At 34.5% G+C, this 23,925-nt stretch overlaps 1 long non-coding RNA gene across 1 annotated transcript; it reads right to left on the bottom strand.

Moving 5' to 3' along the window:
• Nucleotides 1-5,365: 5,365 nt before the first annotated feature.
• On the bottom strand, nt 5,366-22,122 carry LOC311432196. Its single transcript, XR_014689887.1, has 4 exons — nt 22,023-22,122; nt 9,594-9,726; nt 6,574-6,841; nt 5,366-5,985 (listed from the first exon to the last, which is right to left on the bottom strand). It is a non-coding gene; the product is annotated as an uncharacterized lncRNA (long non-coding RNA).
• Between the last annotated feature and the right edge of the window lie 1,803 nt (nt 22,123-23,925).

Genomic DNA, 23,925 nt, shown 5'->3' with positions numbered 1-23,925 from the left:
GACTATATCTGCCAGGAGAATTTCGGCTCACCTTGCTTTACAGAATAGATTTAACTCTGAGGCAGCTGCTTAGAATTTGTATTTTAATAAATGGGAGAGAAAGTTCTAGGCTTAATTGTACTATTTTAGGACAATTACCTAAAATAGTACCTTATTATAAAGCAAACTACCTTATTGTAAAGTGAACTGTGCTGTAGAAGTGCCTCTTTTTTCCTCCTTTACTAAACAATGACTCTGGACAAAGATCCACACTGGTAGGTGGATATCTTATGCAAGTGTATATGAAATAAATCTCTCACTCCTAAAGTCAGCCTCAGAGCTCCTAAATTAATTGGGGGATTACTTTGTATTTTTGTAAATATAAGGAGGATAGAATACTAGACAAATACTGTTCTGCGTGGTGATAATGTGGAGGACCATGCATAGTTCTTAAGCCACTGGACAATCCATCCACACATATCTTCCATTGCATGCCATCTCCTGCATAGGTACCAGTACACTAAAGATGAAGTGTAACAATCTAATAGATGTATTGCAAACAGCTGTTAAGATTGTCCAGCACAGTCTGAGTGATAACTAAGGTCCACTGAACATCAAAACCCACATGAAAAATGCAAAGGTCTTCCAATAATAACTAATAAGCTTCTGAACAGGACTTAATTTCATGAGTACAACTCTGCGTAAGGTTGGCTATCCACCTTCTAAATTGATTTGAGTCATGTAGTTTCAACTCACTGCAAAGACAGACTTGCCCTACCAAAGCAAAAATTGCTGTTACTGCAGAAATGCGTCATTATATGGACAAGACTTCTAAACACCTTTATAACTGAAGTCTCAACTCAATCTGAATTTAGTAATATTTATAAAAGAATATTTATAAAAGGTAAAAAAGGTATAAAAGGCACATAAACAGAGCTGGGTGTGCGGGGAGTCTATGCTCCACCAACACATGAACATCAAACATTCTAAATATATAGAACATTGCTTTTACATACTGTTATATATGGAGTGGTAATTCATGTCGAGAAAACGGTTGATATTAATAAAGAAGGGGGAGATGTGGGAGTGTGGCCATGGGGTTTGGAAAGCCTCGTGGTTGATGATAACATCAGACTCTTAATGATGAGGCCATCAGGAATGTAAAAGAATTTAGAGGGAACAAAGAAGGGTGATTCAGGAGACTCCATGCAGTCTCCAGTTGCTTGTTCTCCAGCCATTGAGGCAAGGAAGTTTCTGGGTGTTTACTGTTGCTGTTATATGCAAAGTTGTTTGACCAATGAAAAGTTGTTTTGAAAAGAACTGCTGTGGGGAGAAGTGTATAAGAGGGGAGCCTGCCCTCAAGATAAAAAAAAAAGAAAGGCAACACGATGTGTTGAAGTTATGTCATCAATAAAGAAGCAGAAAGAAGGAATGAAAAGGAACAGGCTAGCAGAACGGAGACCAGGACTGAAACAGGCACATTGATCTCATGAAGATAGGTTCAGCCAGACTCAGCAAACTGCTCAGAGAAGCTCATACAGAAAGTCGCTGGAAATAGGTGCACTGGAGCTGGAAGGAAGCTCAAGCTGAGAGAAGCGGACCCATGCACACAACTGCCCCTCGCTGGTAAGCATTTGAACATTATGGGGAATCATACGTCCTTAGAAACAAAGACTGTCCTGGTAACCATCTCCCCCTTTATAAATATCAACCATTTTCTCGACATGAATTACCACTCCATATATAACAATACAAATAGGCCAGAAGAAGAAAAAAAAATGTTCCAGAGTAGGAACACTGCAGAAAGTGTCATTTATTTGGAAAAAAATTAAGTGATACAGTGAGGCTGCTCAATAAACTACTAATTTTACAAGAAGCTTGGAAAAAAAAAAAAAAAAAAAAAAAAAGAAAGAAGAGGGGGTAATGGAGATGGCCATAGAAATGACAGCTGTATGCAGAACCTGAACAAAGATCTGAAAGTGTTCCCAGTGTTCACATTAGTAGCTCACAAAGAATAGTATTCCACAACAACCTATTAAACAAGGATTCTACAGTCTTTGGTGAACAATTGTCTATTATGCAACATCTATGTCATTAACCCCATAGGGAGTACTGACCAAGTAACTGTACAAGGGCTGTGATAGTTCCTCAAAAGAGGTCTTAAGAAGATAGGAGTGATCAGATGAGCTGCTCAAGTACAATAATGATAACTATGCATGTGGGAATCTAACTTTTAGTGAGAAGGAGTATGGAAAAATCAGATTTTGTCTCTGTGCAGAGTTTTTTTTTCTTTTGTTGTAGACAGACCATTTACATCTGTAAACATCAGGCTAAATTTGCCACCAGTTTGTGTCAAAACAAAGGTCAGAATCTCTTGACTCTTATGAAAAACTTCAGACAAAAATCCCTGAGTATATTGACAGGCAAAAACAGGGGAGAAAACTTACGGGTTAAGTGCTAGGGGAGAACATGCAGTGATGCACAGTCATTTAATGACACTCATAATTCATAATGTGAAGAACCTGGTACCCTCCTAGCTATTTGTGGGGAAGGCAGGGTTTAGCACTCCATGAAATCCTCAGCTATTCACATGCCACTCCTGCCACTCTTTTCCTTTCAGTTTCACGAGGCAATAAAATATCATCCCTGAATTACCTGCAGTGGGCAACGGACATTTACATAACAGAGTCTTGTTTTACTTTGTGGTCTCTATAAAGGATTCCAGAACTGCATGTGGTGGCCTTTATCAGACTTTCAAAAGTACTTCAGAGAGAGGAAAGTAGAAACTACGAATGTTGATAAAGAAACAAATAAACAACAACAAAAGATAAAAGAATAATGAATATTGTTGAAACAAAAATATGGGCTTCTCAAGATGACTATAAACATTTTCTTCATCTTCATGGCTGAAAAATGGTAGTATCACAAAGTAGTCTGTAACAACTAACAATTTATATAGAAAGTGCCTTTATTTCCGTTTTCTTTCTTAAGCAAAACACTGTAAGTAACAAAACGTGAAGGCATGTATGATAAAGTTCTTTGTGGCATTTGTCTTTGGTGGCATTGGAACTTTATTATTTGTCTTATTGATAAACAGATAAAAAAAAAAAAAAAGACCGAGGCCACTTGGTCTCAAGTAGATTCCTTAAGAATACAAGGGAGTATATACTCATTCTTATTCAACAATACCTGATGCATAAAACATGAAGTTAGTACCTACTCCTTTCATAATTATTCACTTATTTCTTAAGTTCAAAGGTTTTCTCCTTGCTTATTATTGATTCTCAGGTTCATAATGATGTTTTCTTCATTTTCTCCAGACTTCCTACTGTTAACATTTTACTGTGGATGTAGGTATTGCAGACAGCATCTCTCCTCCTTGAAGGTTTTCTGTTGTTTCTACTTTAGTTTGTACAAGAAGGAAGAACCATTCAACAATGAAAAGTGTTGTCAAAGTAACTTTTCCAAATTTCCACAATCCATTTAAACTAGGAGTAATTGTGATTCAGTACTACTCGAAGGCAGATCTTTTACCACTTTCATTTCTGAACATACTGTATAGATTGTGCAATCTGTATAGATATAGATGTATATACATATATATGTATAGAGGATTTTTTTTTTCTAACTAAATAAGAACATTTGATATCACAACAGTGGCTAACAGAGTACTTAGTAAAAGGCATTTTAAAAAAGTATTTATAAAAATAAATAGTATTGTGGCTTGATTTCCCTATATATGCAGTAGTTAATGGGTAAAATGCCAATATTTTACAGTATTACAGAACATCAAAGGAATTCCACACCTTGGTGACTGGTATAAATTAAAATATGTACTGGACACCAAAACAAAATACAATATTCTAAGGATGTGCTGCTCATTCAGAATTCAAATGTTTGTGTCTGAATGCTACTTTTTCAGTGTTTAATAATTTATTCTTTTACTACTTTCTCCTGCCCATCACTGCACACCTCATTAGGCTGCATATAATATAGTAGCTTCAGCCCATGTTGGAAAGTTTAATGCTCTTTTACACAGCAGTAACAACACATCCATCTTTATCACAAATTCCTCTTCTCCCTGTCCCTTCATGTGGCCTATCACTCACTTCCCTGCAGGATGGTGACATAAAGAACAAATTAGAAGGAAAGGTGAGAAAAAATGTTCAATCAAAACCAAAATGATCACACTGATAGGGTTGGGCAAGTTTGTAAAAGAGAAATGAGTATAACAAAAAACTTGGGAAATCATTAATATTTTGAGGAGCAGAAAAGTTTTGTTTTCCTTCTTCACTCCATTATCTTACCTTTTTTTTTTTTTTTTTTTCTTTTCTTTTCTTTTTGCCATCAAGAAAAATAAGCAATAAAGGAAGAACAACTGAAGAAACACCTCCAAAGAATTTATTGTATTTTGACATTTTATTTTTATAATAAATAAATATCTTCTTACAAAAGACACTTTGGGCAAGCAAAATTTACATTGTCAAGATGGCTAACCAGCTCTGATGTGTTTTTAGTTTGTCAAATTATCGTGCATATAAAACTTCCAGTCATTTTTTTCATCTTAATGAGGGAGACCATAACAACTACTCTTCACTTAGGTTTTGGTGGTCTTTGTATATGGTTTTTGTTTGTTTGTTTGTTTTCCTATATTATTCTAAAGTTTTAATTTTGCAGTTGTAGAATTTTGTCCTTTTAATGATCCGTACTTCCATTACAACAGTAGATGTGACCAACCTGGTAACAGACAGATTAGCCCATCAGAAAAAAATGGTTTAGATTATATTGATTTGAACCCTTGAAATGACTTTTGGAGTGAAACAATAATTACATCCCTTTTTTCCAGAAAACATTAGATATAATTCCAAATTCTTAGATATAATTCCAAATAATTCTTAGATATAATTCCAAATTCTTTCCATTAGAAAAATATAAATTGGCACAATTAGAACAATATAAATTGGCAAAGACTAACTATAGAAGTGCCTTTATATTTTTCTGTAGATAGAGTTTAAATTTAACATCCATGAATCAGAATTAAAATAGACTTTGGGGAAAACCAACCAAACAAACAAAACCCTACTACTGTTATTCATCAAATAACATGTAAAGCAAACTACAAAGTATTAAGTATGTAGTACAAAAAGAGGAAGAAGACCTTCCCTTCTTGAAGACCCACAGGGAATTGTCTGACAGAAAGTGCAATAATTGTTCAGATTATACATATTTTTTTCCTCTTGTTTAATGTAAATTGTTGCAATGTGTTTACACATCCCATGTGTCCTAGGTAGCAGTTCCGGTCAATAAATTGTCTTTCCTATCCAAAGGAAAATACTGCGCAGAGGTTAAATAAATGGGTGGTAGTATGATAAAGACATAATACATGTCAATGGTGCATATAGTTTATTTCATTAAGTAACATTTTTGACCCAAAGTTGAGATCCCTTCAAGCAAGCCATTAATGCAAAACATATTCATATGAATAGCATGAGTTCCTAACTTGCCAGGTCCAAACAAACAATAAGCAATAGACATTTCTACAACTTCAGAAAAATACTTTTATGAATTTTTAAATACATAAAAATTATGATTGAATTGAATTTTGAATATTGAATTGAAAATTGAACATATTGAATTATTGTAATAGATATGCTATTGTGTGCCAGCATTTTCTGAGATACAATGAAATAGAGTAGCATGTATAGACAACTTCAGACATTTTAAAGTATAGACATGGATTTCTTTAATATAATAATACAAATTCATTAAAAATCCCTTTTTATTATACATAAAAGACATTAGAATACTATATTAAAAGTGAAAATAGGTTTTATGGTTTCACCTTATTAGAAAACAAAAAACTGCACCACCTATAGGCAGAACATATGAACAAGTTTCTATTGAGCTTTGTGGAATTAAAATTGAACTTTTCTCTGTGTAAATTGTGTTCTTTCCTGGAATAAATCATCAGCACAGCACCAATGTAATTTCCTTTCCAAGTTCATCCTAATGATAAATTGAAGAATAAAAATAATTTTTTGAGGGTTTTGTCATCGTTGTTGTGTTCCAGCCCCACCTTCCCTTCCCCCTTCCCTTTCTTGTACTAGATTTGGCACATTTGCCAAATAAACGCTACAGACAGCTTAATTATATACTTAAGAGGCAGCAGATTGGAGATGCAATAACAGGGTGAAACTCTGCCCCCAGTAGCCCAGTTCCCTAGTGGCAGTGGCACCAAATCAAGAAAATGATGCATCAAGAGGTAGGTATTTCTTCTAGTGTGTATGTGGGAGGTGCAGGAGCAGCCTCATTGCATGTGTTTGTTACAGGCTCCAGACATACCTGGCTGTAAACCATTCAAAATACTAAACAAGAAACCTAGTACTCCATGTATATACAATGTATAATGCAAATCAAGTTAGAGATAGGTATAATTGCACATTAATTTCAAACTAAATAATATCTGCATTGAGTAATTAATGAATCAAACCATTTAAATAGACAGAATGAAATTACATCATTAAATTGCAACTTCTGTATTCAACTTAATAGAATGTTCTCACAAAACCAATTTAAAATAAATATATCACTCACCTTTGCCAGCTGAATTACTTTCTCAGACTTACTTTAGTTATATGTTCATGAACTCATCATAATTTCCCTCTTTTTTTACTTATTTAATTTTACAAATGATTTAACATTGCAAAGAAAGATGTTGTTGAACCACTACAATGGATCAGGTAGTTGGGTCCAGATGATTTACTACTAAGTGCTTATAAAGTGCTGCAAGAAGTCAAGATGAGCTGCAGTGGTTCCCAAAGCAAAAATAACTTTTTATGAAGGTGAACATGAGTCATGGGATCTGGAAGAGAAGCAAACAGAATTATGTGCCCCACCTACTGCAAGTAATTTAGCCAATTTTCAACACTTAGCACAACATTTCTGCAAGCATATTTTTAGAGGATTTTCTCCTGAGACACCTGCCTAAACTTTCCTTTTTGCAAATCTGAACCAGAATCTTTAAGCCACTGTAAAATTCTCTTATAGAAAATGTGTCAGGAAAAGGGACACTTAACCTTTAAGGAAAACTTGATTTTACAAAAGCACAAGGATTTCTTACAGGATCATATAATTTATACTAACAGTGAACTAAGAAAGGCAAAATGAGTGACCTTATTTTCCTCCACACTTAAGCAGCAGGTTGGTTGTCATAAACTAAACAGAAGAATTGATCACTAAATACTAATATGAGCACTCATCCAATTACACACGGGGTATAGGTCAAACACCCTGTCTGAATATACTGAAGTAGACAATTCCAGACCAAGGAAAAAGACTAACCAACAATGAACTTTTGACTGAGTTCATCCCTATTATACACTGGCATAAAAAACTGGGAAGAATTCATTACCATTGTAAACAGGAACAATCCTTGCTCTGGTCAATAGTAGAGTGAAACTACAGTGAGGATTGTGTTGGAAGAAAGAGTCTATGGAAAATCCTAAGGAATATGAGTATGTGTCCACTTCTAAGGAAACAAGGACACATTTCAGATGCTTTTGGCCCTTGGACCTTCTGTTTATACACAAGGTTATAACAAAACATAACAAGGTTTTACTAAAAAGAAGGAATAATACATATATTTTCTAATTTTGCTTTTTTTTTTATTTTTTTCTTTTCAGAATAATTTCAACAGTGATTTCACTAGTTTTTTTTTTTTTTTTTTTTTTCCCCCTAAATGAGATGTTATTAAATAGGAAACTGTAAATGGAATCATAAGGTAACAAGGGCAATGACATAAATGTCATGAGATCAGTGTATATGGGCAAAATGACTGAGTTACTTTTTGTTCCTTACTCCTATTGGGAAAAAGTGTTCTCATTTCTGCTTGGGCAAGAAGCTTTAAATTTTTGTGGTGAATAGAACTTATTTGGTAGAATATTTGAGAAGCTATCATGATTGAGACAGAAAAAACAACAACCTGTAGCAGATCTGGATCCTGGATCCTAAGAGCTAATTAGAGTTTTTACCCTGCCTGATTACATCCCACACTCATTCCCTCACTATATTCCCAAGGCTATATTCCCAGGTCTTGGGTTTCACTGCTGCTCCAGGAATGTCAAGCAGTTTGTCAGTTTGTGCTGTGCCACTACTTACTGTCACCTGTCCCAGAACTAGCAGCCAAGGTCTCTGGTTGTTCTGGTTGTTTCCTGGCATTTGTTCCCAACCAATACCCTGTTATCCAGGATCTTTCTCCACTTCTGTTTTTGTTATTATTGTTGTTGTTTTCCCCCAGGGCATTAGAGGACAAGGTCCCCAGGCATTCACTGGCTTTTTTTTTTTTTTTTTTTCCTTCCCTACCCTGTACTTTGATTTCCAGGATCTTCATTGACTTCTGCAGTCTTTCCCTCAGGCAGGGTCTTCATCTCTCTGAGAGCACTTCATTTTATTGGGAACTGTTCTTTTTCACTGCTCCCGGTTTCCCAACCTAAATAGCCCTTGTGCAAAAGCCCAAGACATGATTAGCCTCCTATTGACAGTTTTGCTTCATGTCTCTTTATTAACTAAAGGATTCAGGACATGCCATTTTGCTTTAATTCACGTGTATCAAAATTTAAAAACAGCCTGTAATGGTTGAAGCTGGCAAGTAGAAGGATTCTGCCTGAGAGTAAAGAAGTTGATTTTTGGACATTCATCCATCTTCACACTTGTACTGAATTGTCTGCTGCCTGTTGAACCTACCTTTCTGACTAAAACAGAAGTCTGGTTGTTTCTGGGGAGAAAAGTATAGACTTCTATGCAGAATGATAATCCTAACTATTGAAAGAATTTTCCTATACTTGGTATTTATGATAATTGCTCCAGAGATAAAATTACTAGAAGATCTCTTTTGTATAGATTTTTCTTTCTGAATGGACTAAACATATCAATACGAAGTTCCTTTGTCTATATAGATTCAATACATCTGTTTGTGTTGTGTGGTTACAACACCAAATTTTTGAAAGGTATTTGTCATCCATAACCAAGACATTAAAGAAACTCATATCGACAGTCTTACCAGTGAGGGAAGGACTTGACCACATAGAATGTATCAAAATGCTCAGATCTTCATTGCGGGGTAAACTTTAAAGTGGAATAAATGTGAGTTGGCTATAGCAAAAATAAAATCATGGGTAAAGAAAACATGATTTCCCTACCACAAATGTCACTTCAAAGTAAGGTTCTCTGTTTCTTGGAAACCCCACCTGAGGAATCTGTCTAAGAAAAAACAGGTGCTGAAGCTTGCAAGGTGTAAGTTAATGATTTGAACTGTAACTGATTTATATCTTATTGTTCCTCTTTGAGCAATTTACAGCCTCTTAGAATTTGTTAGACTTCAGCTGAGTGGTTATAAGTGTTCTGTGTGGAAATGTAACTAGGTTTGTCTCCACTGGAAATCAGGATTGTTAAAACAGCTAGACATTGCAGAGTATGCAAAATGGTACAACAGTCATCTCAGCTTTGTGATTAATACAGATGGGGATGTGTTATGTTCAAGTATTATGTAAACTTTTCACGAGTTAATAAGATTACTCTGGTTAACAGGTATAATGCAGCTACAGAATATTCCTTACCTTAATTACTGCATGAAAATTAACAAAGATTGATTGTATTGTCTTGTCTTATTTGTTTTTTCTTTATGTCTTTTCTTCTTAATGAAGAAAAACCCACTACGTTTCTTCAAAGCACTGGAGATTCCTATAAGAACTCATAGGAGATGTATAGTCAATGACCATTACTTTGGGAAAACCATGATGGTTAGAGACAGATGCTGACTATGCTACAGGGAAAACTGGGATCAGAGACTGATAACAGCCTGGCAAGGTTATTATGTATTGAGGCTACTCTGTGCCTACTCCTATGGAGTTTAGTGCATTGTGTTTGCCCCTTAATTTGTGGCATATACCTCAAAACCTAACTCAGTTTTCCCATTGAATATTCTGACTGTTTAAAAAGACTGTTTTACATAGGAGTAATATGTCTATATATCACACTGCTAAATAGAAAAATAGACATTAATTCTCCTCAACATTTCATCACTTGAGCAGTGTAAATTCTTTCAATACATACATATTTGTTTTTCCATACATATATTCTAGTGTAAAATTATATCTTGACCTTTCTTGTAAAATTTCAGAAACCTGTCTTCCATCGTCAGGAAAGAAATACATGACTGTTACTGTGATAAAGTCTTCAGGCTTCTCTCAATATGATTGCTTAAGATAATACACAGTTCATTGCTGTATCCTCATTGCATCCACTACCTGCTGCCAAGAGTTTTTTCCTTTGGTCAACCAGGCTATATAGTTATATAACCTTTTTTTTTTTCTTTTAAATGACTGTTTTCTATGAACACTAGAGAAAGACTTGAAAGTGTTGACCTGATGAATAATTTGGTTAATCAGATTGCATTTCTGCAATTTAGATTATTTATAATAGTAAAGAAAAACAATGGATGTACATCTACCTCCTTCTATATATTATTGCTTTAGAGTACATGGAATCTGCTAGAATCAATGATACCCTCATGGAAGATATTTTTTAAATTATTTTTTATTATTAAATAATTCATGCCATATTGGTTTAATGAAGAAATGTTTAATAATTTATCTGAAAGGTACCTCTCACTCACCAGAGAACAAGGAAATACATAGAACAACAACAACAAAAAAATCATTAATGTTCAGTCAGAAAAGAAAAGAAAACAAAAGCTTAGAAAAATATTGTAATCAGGAAAAGGTTTCAAAGAAATCTTCTGTAGGCATATGCAATCTACTGATAGCATTATATTCTGTTATTGAGATTTAGGGTTTATGATTATAGAGATTCTATTAAAAAAAAAAAGCTAAAAAAAAAAAAAAGCTAAAAAAGCTAAGTGTTTTCTGACTAAACGTTGCTGGGGTTTTGTGGTTTCTATGTACATTGCAGAAATGAGCTCTTATAATTTTGGAATTTTCTACCCAATATTTTCTTTTTTTTCTCTAACTATCCTTAATGTTTGAATGGTTTGGCTGACAACAAAAGGCAAAAAGTACTTTATATAAAACACTTATAATATCAAGTTTGCTTCTAGTTCTTATTAATTAGTGTGAAAACATTTAATCAGGAACTAATGAACAACAACAACAACAACAAAAAAAACAGACAACAAACAAACAAAAACCATTTCATATTCTTGTATATAATTTTGAATTGTACCTTAGATGAAAATAAAAAGAAAAGGGTACCTATTTGCGATCACTTCAGTGATGTAAATATAAATCTAGAAAAACTGCAGATATAAAACTGATGGATATTACACCCAAAATCTAGCACAATGTTTATGAAGCCCCTCCTATTCATTTCAGTAATTCTTTTCTAGAAAATCAATATTTGTTAAAAACAAAACAAAACAAACAAACAAAAACACTTTGTTATTAAAGTAAAATTTTTAAGTTATGTCCAAACAGTTTTCTCTATTTAGTCTATTTAATATTACTGACACGACACAAAAAAAAAAAAAAAAAAAAAAAAAAAAAAAAACTGATTCTTCATCAGAAAAACTAACTCGGGAAAAACAAACAAACAAACAAACAAACAAACAAACAAAAAAACACTGTACCAAATAATTATTGACATTTTTCTCATCAAATTAAGTCAATATTTCAATTTTGTTTCTACTTTAAAAATATTTTACAGAAGCAAAGCACTGGCAATTATGTCATCTATATCTGTAATTGTCATTTATAATACATCTTCCCTGAAGTCATTCTTGTGAATGTAGTGTAAAGAATTAAGTTTAAACTGGTAGTAGTGCAGAGGTTCAGAACATTATCTGTAGAAAGAACAACTTCTAAATTCCTTATCTTAATTACAACTGCTTTGGGATTGCCTAAGCAAAGTGCTCCGTGCTCAGATATCTCCAGTAGTTTAACTGCTTTCATTTTCTTAAATGCCAAGATACCACCGCTGTGTTAGGAAGTCCCTGAGCTACGAACCCTTGGAGGCTGGAAGAATATAATGGAAGAATAGTGCTATAAACTAGACATGCTATTGGTCCCTGCCTGAGACACTGGCTTGGAAGGATTTTTAGTCTGATTTATCACAGCCATTCTTCCATTCTTTTTCTTCCTGCATGTTCATAATCTCCTGGGTCTTACACCTTTGCATCTTCACTTTTGCTATTAACCTGTACAAGAAACAACTTGAACTAGTTATCTCTGGAGCTTGGACAGGTAGCAGTTCTCACAATGGCACACAGTGGAAACCCTTTGTCTTGGCAGAAAAGATGTCCCACATGCAATGTTGAGAGCAGAGAGTATTTTTATAGATTTGGATCATACTTTTAAAAACCTGAAGTCAACTGCTTAAGTTTCTGTCTTTGTTCTTGTTGTTTTAAACTAAATAACATAGAAGTCCACATTAAATCTACATTTTGCTCATTACAATGTGCCTTAGCTTTTGACAATTTCGTCAAGTTTGCAAGTTTGCATAGTCAAAGATAATGCAAGCAGTTAACTTTATTTTTTTTATTTATTTATTTTTTTTTAACCTTTCTTACATTCTTTCAGTAGCCTGACATTTGATTTCCTCAAATACATGAACTATGAACCATGACCATGTCTTGCCACTGGGATACTTCAAATTATACCAGTGAAAAACAAGTTTGATACTGCTAATGCACTTAAAAAGTGCTTTCCTTTACTTCTTATGAGCTTTCCTTTACTTCTTATGAGCTTTCTTTTTATGAAGTACCATAGAACTCTTATTTTTCAAAACACTTACGAATTGTTTTCTGCATCTTTTGCATTATTTTTAGTCCATTTTTTTTTTTGTTTTTCTCCAAGCATTCATAATTTCACAGCTCAAGGACAGCCCCAAGGGAAAGGATATATTTCTGTCTCATATTAGTCTAATTCACCCATGGAAAGTAGTGTAAATGAGAGGGGGAGAAAAATAGCCTTAAATTTCAGGTTTGAAATCCAGTCCTTTATTTTTGTAACACCATGTGACAATGCCTTACAACATATATGAGAATGAAATTTTTCTGACCTCAGTATGAGGCCTATAATTCTTTAACATATCCTGTTTCAAAAGTAGTACCGTTGTTACATGGAGTTGGTAATTTCTTATCCATCAAAAATTTTTTTTTGTTTGTCTGCAGAAAACACATGAATTTCAATGAGAAATCCTATCAATGAGAAATGTATTAAAAGAAGTATTCCTGAAGGATGGTTATTCTCTGTCTTTTTTTCTAATCTGCTTTTGGTTTATTATATCAGTAGATTTTATTTTGGGTGACAGGTCACTAGAAAAAGAAAATGTCTCTACCTCATACAATTGTGAACAAGAATTGCCAGCATTTTCTTCTGTTTCAAGCTAATAAATTCTAATTGCAGATTTGTTTAGTGTTGGTCTAATGTTCTGTAAAGAATAGTACAAAAAGTCTCAAAGACTAGAGATAAACTTTCTCCCAAATTTTCATGCAAAAGTAATTACAGTACAATTAATTAAATAAATTAATGGATGAATAATTGTTACATCTAAATTTGGGTTACAATAATTTTTGGGAAAAGAGAAAAGAAAAGGAAACTTTCTGCTAATTACATTTGGAATTTTTTTTATATAAATGCACTCAGTGACACTGTTATCCCTCATTATATTGAAGAGGTATTGTTTTGATGATATCACTTTTATACAAACTACAGCCTTAAATAATTAACATTCACATTTATTTACCTTAGTTTTTCCCTGTTTAACATGAGTAAACAAGAACTCAGAATTTTACAAGCTCAAAATCTTTTAGCAGAAGACAAAATTTGCTTCCTAATTGTTGCAAGTTCCTGTTTTCTGTTGTTGTTGACGATGCTTATCATAGAATACAGAATTAGGTGAAGCCACCAAGACATATTGCTAACAAATTTCTTTTACGGTCTTGTACTACACATTATTGTTTAAAAAAAAAAATAATAATAACAAATAAAATTTTTTTAAAAAATTGCTGATTTGTGTACTCCATCACATTCTCATTTCTATAGATCTCTCATTATTTTGCTGATTAGAAGAACATGTGATCAGGAAGTAAGCAGCAAATGGAGTGACACTTGAGTCACCACATCCCTAGGGGTGTTTATGGACAAATTGGATATGGTATTCAGGAACATGGTGTAGTGGGTGCTATTGGTGGTAGGAGGATGGATGGACCAGATGATCTTGGAGGTCTCTTCCAACCTTAAAGATTCTATGATTCTATGAAATAATGAATTTAGATAAAAGTTAGTTTACACTATTTGGTTATCCTTATAAAGGATAACCTTATTATTCCTTATTAAAGGATATCCTTATTAAAGGATATCCTTATTATTCAGTAATTTTAAATCTCAGCCTTCATCACTGTTGAAATTTTAAAACAAAATAACTGCAGTATTTGAAAACAATTGCACAAAGATTTGTAAAACATTTTTACAAATCATAAAAATATTTAAGTATTCAAATGTTGCATAGTGTTTTTAATCTGTTCAGCAAGAACTCTTCATGTCTTTAAAACTATTCATGTGTTTACTTTCTTGAATTTGTATCATAACATAAAGAAAAGAAAATAAGAGAAAATTTGAAACAAAATCTTAAATTAAGACAAGCAATAGTAATAAAGATTTTTTTTTAAGATCTTTAAATCTTTTCAACCTTAAAGTCAGCTGTCTAGTTTTGCCATGTCACATAAAAAGAATCTAGATTTCAAAATTTATTTGTAAAATACTCTAACATATATACTCAAAAATATATATCATGTCCCCAGGATCTTTTACAGCCATGAAGCCATTCTGAGAAACATCCTTAAAAGTGCAGAATGTGACCAGCCCACAAGGCAATTTGGGTTCTACTCAGGCTTTTGCAAAGACAATCGATGAGATCTGGGATAGGCTGGACTGATGGGCCAAAGTCAACTGTATTAAGTTCAACAAGGCCAAGTGCCGGGTCCTGCACCTGGGGCACAATAACCCCAAGCAGAGCTACAGACTGGGAGATGAGTGGTTGGAAAGTTGCCTGGCAGAGAAGGACCTGAGAGTATTGGTGGATAGTTGGCTGAATATGAGCCATCGGTGTGCTCAGGTGGCCAAGAAGGCCAACAGCAACCTGGCTTGTATAAGAAGCAGTGGTCTAGGGAAGTGATTTTCCTTCTGTACTCGGCTCTGTTGAGGCTGCACCTTGAGTACTGTGTTCAGTTTTGGGCCGCTTGCTACAAGAAGGACATGTAGGTGCTCAGGCGAGTCCAGAGAAGGGCAACGAAGCTGGTCTGGAGAACAGGGGTCTGGAGAACAGGTCTTACAAGGAGTGGCTGAGGGAGCTGGGTTTGTTCAGCCAGGAGAAAAGGAGGCTCAGGGGCGACCTTATCGCTTATTATAAGTACATTAAAGGAGGCTGTAGTGAGGTGGGGGTTGGTTTATTCTCCCATGTGCCTGGTGACAGGATGAGGGGGACCAGGCTAAAATTGCACCACGGGTGTTTTAAGTTGCATATTAGGAAGAACATCTTTACTGAGAGGGTTGTTAGTCATCGGAATGGGCTGCCCAGGGACGTGGTGGAGTCACCATCCCTGGAGGTCTTTAAAAGATGTTTAGATGTTGAACTTAGTGATATGGTTTAGTGGAGGACTTGTTAATGTTAGGTAAGAGGTTGGACTCGATTATCTTGGAGGTCTCTTCCAACCTAGACAATTCTGTGATTCTGAGTAAAATTAAAAGATGTTTTGAATACCAATATTTATAGAAATATTATCAAGAAAGCCTTCCTATAAAAGGACATTTCAGTAAAACAACAAACAAATAACATCCCATTCATTCTTTTAGCAACATTCATAAGGAAGAAAGAAGGGAAATATATAGCTTTATCAGCCTGAAAAATAGGGCAAAACTTATTTATTTTCTAGCAGAGATGGAGAACTACTTAAAAATAGAAAAGGCAGGAAACATTAATATGTTTTATTTTTGTTCGTTTGTTTTTTCCCATCTGGATAAAGGTCTGAGGTGGAAAAGTGGGTGGTATCTTAGGGACTTAATGGTAGGGAGCTAGATCAAAGTAGCTTGTGAAGTTTCCAGTAAATTGGGTAATTTGTGATAGGAGATTTAAAGCAGTTAAGACTGGTTTAAAAATAACTATAGTGGTAGATTTAGCATTGATGGGAGGGACTTTATATAATTATTATATATATAATTTATATAATTAAATGAGTAGTGTGATCAAGCAACCACTGATCAGCCTTAACTTTGCTTCTCTATCCATTTATGTTTAGGGTAAAGCCTATCCATGTCTGAAAGATTTATACCCTTCTGGGAATCTTAGAGCACTGCCCTAATATAAATAAAGACATGTAATCCAATACATTATATATATATATCATTATATATATATTAAGTTTTCTTTGTATTTATTTGGAGAGCAAAGTCAGATTTTGACTGTGAACAAAGCTGCCATTACTACAAATGAAAGTTTTACTCTGATTATAAAATCAGGTCTTTAATTCTTGATAGGAAAATAATTAAGAAATCTGTGATATTTTCACAAAATATTTATGTTGAAAGGACTGTGATATAAAATTATTCACAAAATGTCAAGTGAAATATCCTTGTTGGCTTCAGTCTGTGAGAAGTTTAGCATTACACACAAATCCTTTTTCTTCACACACTTTGGTTAAAAAGCTTGACTTAAGTTTAAAATAACTTAGACTAATCTAAATTCTAGCAACTTCAGCCTCTCTTTTTTTTTTTTCTTTCTTTTTTTTTTTTTTTTTTTCTGAATACATGTAACACCATAGCAATAAGCATGGTGTTACATACCATACAAAAACAACTCCTTTTGTGAAAGCAGAAAAATGATTTAACTGAAGCAGTAGTACAAATATAAGTGTTTGGCTCTACGTACATTAGTGCAAATGACCACACACATTATTTACTTAAAAGGCATTGTTTGTTATAAGCCAAACATAAATATTGCAATTGATATTTTGTGTGTGTGTTTTTGTTTTTGTTTATTACAAAATTACAACACTGTAGTGGCCTTCCTCTGGTGTTGAACACCCACATCAAACACAAGCCACAGGAAAGCTGTCAGAGGACGGGAAGAAGATCACATCAGAACTTTTCTCCAGTGCATCTTCCAACACTATGTGGAGAGGGGGTATGCTATACTGCTAAGATGTATTTTTGCAAGTCATTGCTCCCTGTTGATCCACTATGGCTAGTGCTGTGTATGCTAGCATTATCAGAGTGGCAGAGCATAATGCATAACAAAGTGCATAATATTGCAAAGTAATGTAGAACTGCAATATGGCTCACTGTTATGACAGGGATTCACTTCCTATCCTAAAGGCAATATTATTTGTGACAACATCAGTGAAATCAAGAAAATGTGTACTAATCAAAACATATAAAGTAATTACTGTGTAATGGCCAGAGAAATTCTGCCCTGTCAGCTCCACTGTTTCTCACTGTAGCTGTGTTGTAGTGTACAAGCACGCCTAATTTAAAGTCATCTGATAAATCAAAGCAGCCAGAGTGGTGATTGGTTCTTTTTACTGTAAAAAAATGTCAAACAGCATAACTCAAGGTCCTTGTGTTTGCCTCAGTTCTGCCATGATCCTTCCCCAACAACTTCTATAACAAGAGAAAGTGGTGGAGGGAAAAAAAAAAAAAAAAAAAAAAAAAAAGACTTTCTCATATCAGCACAGATTCACATTGCAAAGAAGAATTCCTTTCTACACCTCTTTAGGGAAATCCTTGCTAGATTGGCATCTTTCCCATTAGTTAAAGTCCTCAGAGAGTGGGAGAAATAGATGTCATTGTCCAGTGCTTAGCGATTTCTTCAGATGAAAAGTAATATTTTTTTTTTTTTAATGTTTTTCTATCACTGTGTGTCGTAGTAATCATTAAGTGAAAAAGAAATGGGAACTGAGCAACAGTTTCTCCCTTTAAAACATTTCAAATACAAAAATGCAAACTTTTTTTTTTTTTTTTTTTCCCCAGACCTTTCTCTTTTGCTGCAGGTTAGCTCTAAGGCTTTGTACCATGGCCTTCATCAACATTAACACTTTCATCATGTGGCAAGCTGTGGAGTGCAAGTTTAAAGTGATTTCCTTAGTGCCAAAATATGTCTGAATTTCTTTTCCTTCCAGGTCTTTTCCTCCAAAACTGCCACATTCACTAATTATTTCACTAATGGTGAAATAAAGAAAATAATTTCTTCAAAATCAAACTTGCCTATCCAGAAAAGTGGGAAGCATTTTCACTGGAAAGTTATGGCTAGCTTTTGTTTCAAATGCTATATTTTTGCTTATAAAATACGATTTTTAACTGCATATTATCAAAACCTTCATATTAGAAGGTTTGAGTTTTAGTTCTCCAGACTTGTCAGGGGGGTTGATTTAGTTTTTCATTTATACAGATCTGTAGGAGTGAGTTCCATTAAATAAATAGCTGTTCTATGTGCAAAACAGAAAACACAGAGCTGTTAGCTTTTATGGACTCTTCCAGTTTAGCTTAAGAACACACTACCATGCTTGCTAAATGTTATTGTCTATGCAAGGACTGAAAATGTTCATTTTGCATGTCATTTGTTGCAGTTGATCTGAAATATCACCTAGTCTTGTTTTTGCATAGCAGTAATATAAATAATTCACCTCTGATAGTTGATCTACAAAATTATGATGCTTTTAATGGCATGTCAGAAGATCATGGCCAGCCTTTCAGTAAGATCTGGGAATATTATTGGATAAGACTTCCCTTTTCCTTTTCTTTCACATTTTAGGTATTCTTTAAACACATTATCTTATTCAATCAAACCTGCAGCATATCATGAATATCAAAGTACGGAAGGTTTTTCTTTCCCAGAATTTAGTCTGAAAAAGATTGTCAGCTGCAAAAAGCAGTACAGTAGATGAGTTTTCTGCAATAAAACATTTATTTCTCAAAGATAGACAATTTGGGATGACCTTTGCACTTATCAGTAAAAAGGAATATCAGTCACCTAGCCTGATCCAGATATAAGAGTTGCTATTTTCTCCTTATGTTATCATGCTCGTTTTTGAAACAGCAGCAATAAGAACACAACAACAACAAAAGGAAGGAAGGAAGGAAGAAAGGAAGGAAGAAGAGTATAACCAGAAGAAAAAGAGTCTATCCTACATCAATAAGTTTGTACACAAGCTCAGGTGAAAAGGTGGACCATATATCTTCAGCAACTACATATTCAAAGTTCTTCCCTTTCTCCCTTTTGAAGAAGCTTTGAAAATGGTAATCTTCTTCTTGTTTTGCTTTATACATAGATTTACTTCTCTTTTGGACATTAATTTTACAGAACTGCTCTTAGAGGCCATATCAAATCACATGAGAAAAAAATTAAAAAAAAAAAGTAGAAGAAATCTGAATTGTCTTGAGATTATTTTCCCTTGTGCTATTTTAGGGCCTCTCCCATAACTGCAGTGATCAAGTTGTCTCCACTCTCCAAATGAAGGATGTGTTTTCTCTGATTCTTTTTTAAGTCATTTTGGAAGTCCTTTATGAGTACAATATGAAATGACTGATATGTGTGACAGCTCCTGAAACCTTGAAACTTGGTGGGACTTGCATTGTTGTAATATTCAGTGTACTATTTTATGATCCTGCACTCCACAAACCATCAATCATTGTGAGCAATATATAATCATGTATTGCTTAAGGGAATATATATATATATATATATTTATTTTTACCTCAAGGAAATGTAAAACACTTAAAATTAATTGCTAGGCTTATGACAGTTTAAATAGAGCTGCTGTCTCATATGCAAACAGTTCAACTGTAAAATAAGTAAAAGATAATAAAAACAAAGCAAAAAGAAAACTAAATACCATGGCACTGCCTTCTGGCAAGTATGCAAAAATATTGCATAATTACAAATTATAAATTACATAATTTATAAGAAGCTCTGTCATGTCATAATTCTGGAGTCTGTATTTTAAATCTGATGACACACCTTCTAGAAACTTTGGAGGGCTTAGCTGCAAATCATCCTTCAATAGCACAAAAGATTATATTTAATACCAGTACAAGCAGAGTGTCACGAGGTGAACAAAGCAAAGCAGAGTGCATTTATCACATTTCCCATAGGAACAAAAGTAAGATAGGAAGTTGACATTCCACTGCTCTCATACTGTTGGTGATACAACTCTTTCTGTCATTCTAGTGGTGGGAATGAGACATAAAGTATTTCAGCAAAATGTCTGCAGAAAGCTGGGATGTGTTTATTGCTTAGCTGTATGTTTCTTGCTCTGATACTGGCCTAGACACTGCCTTCTGACTTGGGCCAGAGCTGAAGGAGATTCAAGAGATGGCAGTGCTCAATATCCCTCCACTCCTGTGATAATGTTGTTGCTCACAGAAATATATTATAAGTCATAACTTTAAAGATGCCTTGGGGGTATTCAAGAAGACAGTTTAAGGATGTTTTCCTCAGATCTGGAGTATAGGGCGTATAGGGTGATGTAACTGTGTTTATCTTATCTTTATTCTAAACAAAGTGTTGAAAAGCAATGCAAGAGAATCTAGATTTGTAATTGCAATATGAAGAACCAACCATGTTAGGTAGAATATAACTTTTTAGTGAGGTATTTCCAATCGTTCATTTTGAGCACCATTTATCTCATTTAATTTTACTTGGCTAAAGTACAGACATAAATCATTTTAGGCTCATTCCACAACCTGTAGAGAGAACAAAGACCGCTGTGAGGGTGCTGTTTATTTGGACAACTTAGATGTCTACATTAGGATGAGATGAAGTGTGCTCTAGACACCACTGACTTAGTCTCAGTGTTGCAAAAGGGCCTTGGGTGACAATAAAATGCAGATATCTGCAATCCAGACATATTCATTCACCAAGATGAATGGCTCTCTTGGTGTCTGGTTATCATGCAAAGAGAGGGAGAGGGGGACTGGAGGAATCTCCAATGTACTCCAAGACGTTTTTACAATTGTATTCTTTCTGTGATATCTTTATCTTTTCCCAGGAGAAGCTTAATACTCTGGTTCACTGTGCTTGCAAGGCCCCTTGCTTTGCTTTTGTTTTGCTACATTTGTCTGTCAGCTTTGAGAGCTCCCCAGAGTCATATTTCCAGATCTTGAAGTTCAGGCCTCAGTCATTTTCCTGTTTATTGTTCATCCTCCCACAGCATAGACCTACTATGTCAGTGAAGTAAAAATCCATTTCTACAAAAATATGTTGTCCCTATAACATGCAACCTGTTACACTAACAGATCTGAGTATGTATTCAGAATAAACTGACATCTGTATTCCAGGAATAAGTACAATAAGGTCTACGTAAAATTCTCACCTAGCAGTTAAGCTCTGTTCCTATTGTCAGTAAGCCACCACCTACAAAAATAAATTCTATCTTGGGTGAACCTCTTAACTTGCAGATAGCAAGCCAACGCCATGAAAGACCAAACGCCAAAGGGTACACATTTTTAGAGGTAAAATTAATGTCATTCTTCTGGTGCTGAGCAGTACCAAAGAAGTCCTTATGTTCAATTCAACATGCTGTTATGGGAAAGAAACAAGGTAATGTGTGGGCTATGTACCTGCCTCATTTATTTATTTATTTATTTATTTATTTATTTTTCTCCATTAGCTAGGGAAATCACGGCTCTCAGAATTTTATTTGAATATAAGGTTAAAATACTGCTGAGACTTGGCCATGAGCAGATTGGTTTAGTGAGGAGAATCTCATATTTGAATCTATTGTATTGCACAGAAAGGTACAAAATCCTCAGTGTTTTGTCTGAAAAAAAATAAAATAATTTAAACTTCTTTTTTCTATTTCTATTTTATATGATTTTCTTTCTTACTGGAGAAGTTTATTAGGGAAAATTAATACATATTTATACATATACGTATACGTATACATAAATACATATATATGTATGCGTATATGTATACATATACATACTGTACAATAACAGTTAGTATCCAGCCCCACAGGATCAGGAACTACTTACATGCTGACATTTTGTTGAATCTCTTAAGTGCTGGGTTTCTTTGTTCTTTCTTTCTCATTCCCTTTCCTGCCTCAGTCCTACTCCTATGTGAATTATAGTGGCTCAGGAATATAGCTTTAAGAGAAAGAGAAAGATAAAGTAAGAATTGTGGACTATGTTTGAAGGCTATGAAAAACACAGCCAAACTATTCTTCCTGACTGAAAGACATTATGAATTTATCACCTATTCTTTCTCAGAGAAGAATCTGTGAACTGTTCCTCTTTCTCATAAGACAAATCCATAGCTGATGTTGACAGAAACTAAGTTAAAAAGAATTGGCCTCTAGTCATCGAGTCTTCGGTGAGCAATTCAGATAAGTAAGTTTGAAATCTGAAGTCACTCTAAGTATTCACCTGCCTGTAGTCTTTCTTCTAATTTGGGAAGTTTAGCTGCATATCTAATTCAAAAGATATGCTATTTCTTCTCCTATTATAGATCAACCAGAGAGGGCTTTAACAAAACATGGAATGCAGAATTTTTTGGAACATTAATGAATGTTCATATTCTCCACTGAATGCTTATTTAAAAAAATTAAAAGTTCTTGAAACAATAACATAAACCCTGCTATTGCCCTGAAAACTCCACATCTTTACGCACCCAAATATGGCTTCACTTCCTTCATTTTCTTGCTAACAGGCTTCCTCTACTCACATGTTTTCCATCTTTCCATCTTTCCACCTTTCTTTGGTAGAAATATTATTTATTTCTCTTTTTATTTAAAACTCTTTTAAATCTAAAATTATACTTTTAATAACATCTTCTAAAATGATTGTTTTTTGTTTTTTGTTTTTTTTTTTTTTTTTTCCCTAGTAAGTAGCTAGAAAAAATAATATTAATAAAAAAAATAATAAGAGATTTTTGGTAACACTAGAACTATTTCTGAAATCCAGAAAGGCAACTTGAGCATTTACCAAAAATCCCTATAACCAGATTTCACTGATGAGCACTGAACTTGTGCTCACTTGAACTCACCCCACTTGGAAAGAGCAGTCAGGCCAGACTGCTCCAAGTTGAGCTCCCTATGAGATTGTTTATTTTATGAGAAATCCTTCTAAGTAAAATGGAAGTTTTGATATTTCCTTATCATATTGACCAGAAGGACTATTGTGGTGATTGACAGCTGTGTAGATACAAAATGGAAAAGAAGTGGCCTGGGACAATCTGGTCAAGAAGGAAGAAGCTCTTGTTCAGTATAATTTTACTTATATGAAATTTTCCTGTAGGAATAGAAAAATTCTCTAGAAGTACTTAACAATTACTCCTCCTGAGGTTTCTGTGTTTGGGAAGGGATTCTGAAGCTGGAGAGGACAGTCAGGAAAAAAGGAAAAAAGATGAAAGTAATGAAGATGAGGAAAAGAAAGGTAGGAAGCATAAAACATGCACGTTTGAAAGTGATAATAATTTTCCACTGAGTAAGAAGAAGCAAATATTTTATGAGCAGGGTGGAGACTGGTGAGGAACAGTGTAAACACGGATTATAGCCCTTCTTCCAACCCAGGGAAACGCCTATTTACCTCGCATCAAAAACATGCTCTGCAAGCTGCCAGACCTTCAGCATCATATACGTACAGGCTGTAGATTCTGCCTTGTAGAGGATATCCTCCTCATGTAATCACAGAAATGATCATTTTAGGTGTTTCTGTGATCCCTCCATTTACACTGCAGGAATGTGCCATGGGCCAGAGCAGTGGCACAGCAGTCCTGTGGGCAAGATGTGACGTGCACCCACAGGTTCCAGGAATGAGGCTGCAGAAGCATATCTGAGTCCCAACAGTTTTAGAGGACACAGTAAGGGGTGCCACCAGTTTGACATTACCAAGACACAGCTGATGGCTTACTGGTCCAAACGCCAGCCTGAAACTG

This window comes from Aythya ferina (assembly GCF_964211825.1).
Source record: "Aythya ferina genome assembly, chromosome: 2".
NCBI lineage: Eukaryota > Metazoa > Chordata > Aves > Anseriformes > Anatidae > Aythya > Aythya ferina.
This window is presented reverse-complemented; position numbering and strand designations above follow the sequence as displayed.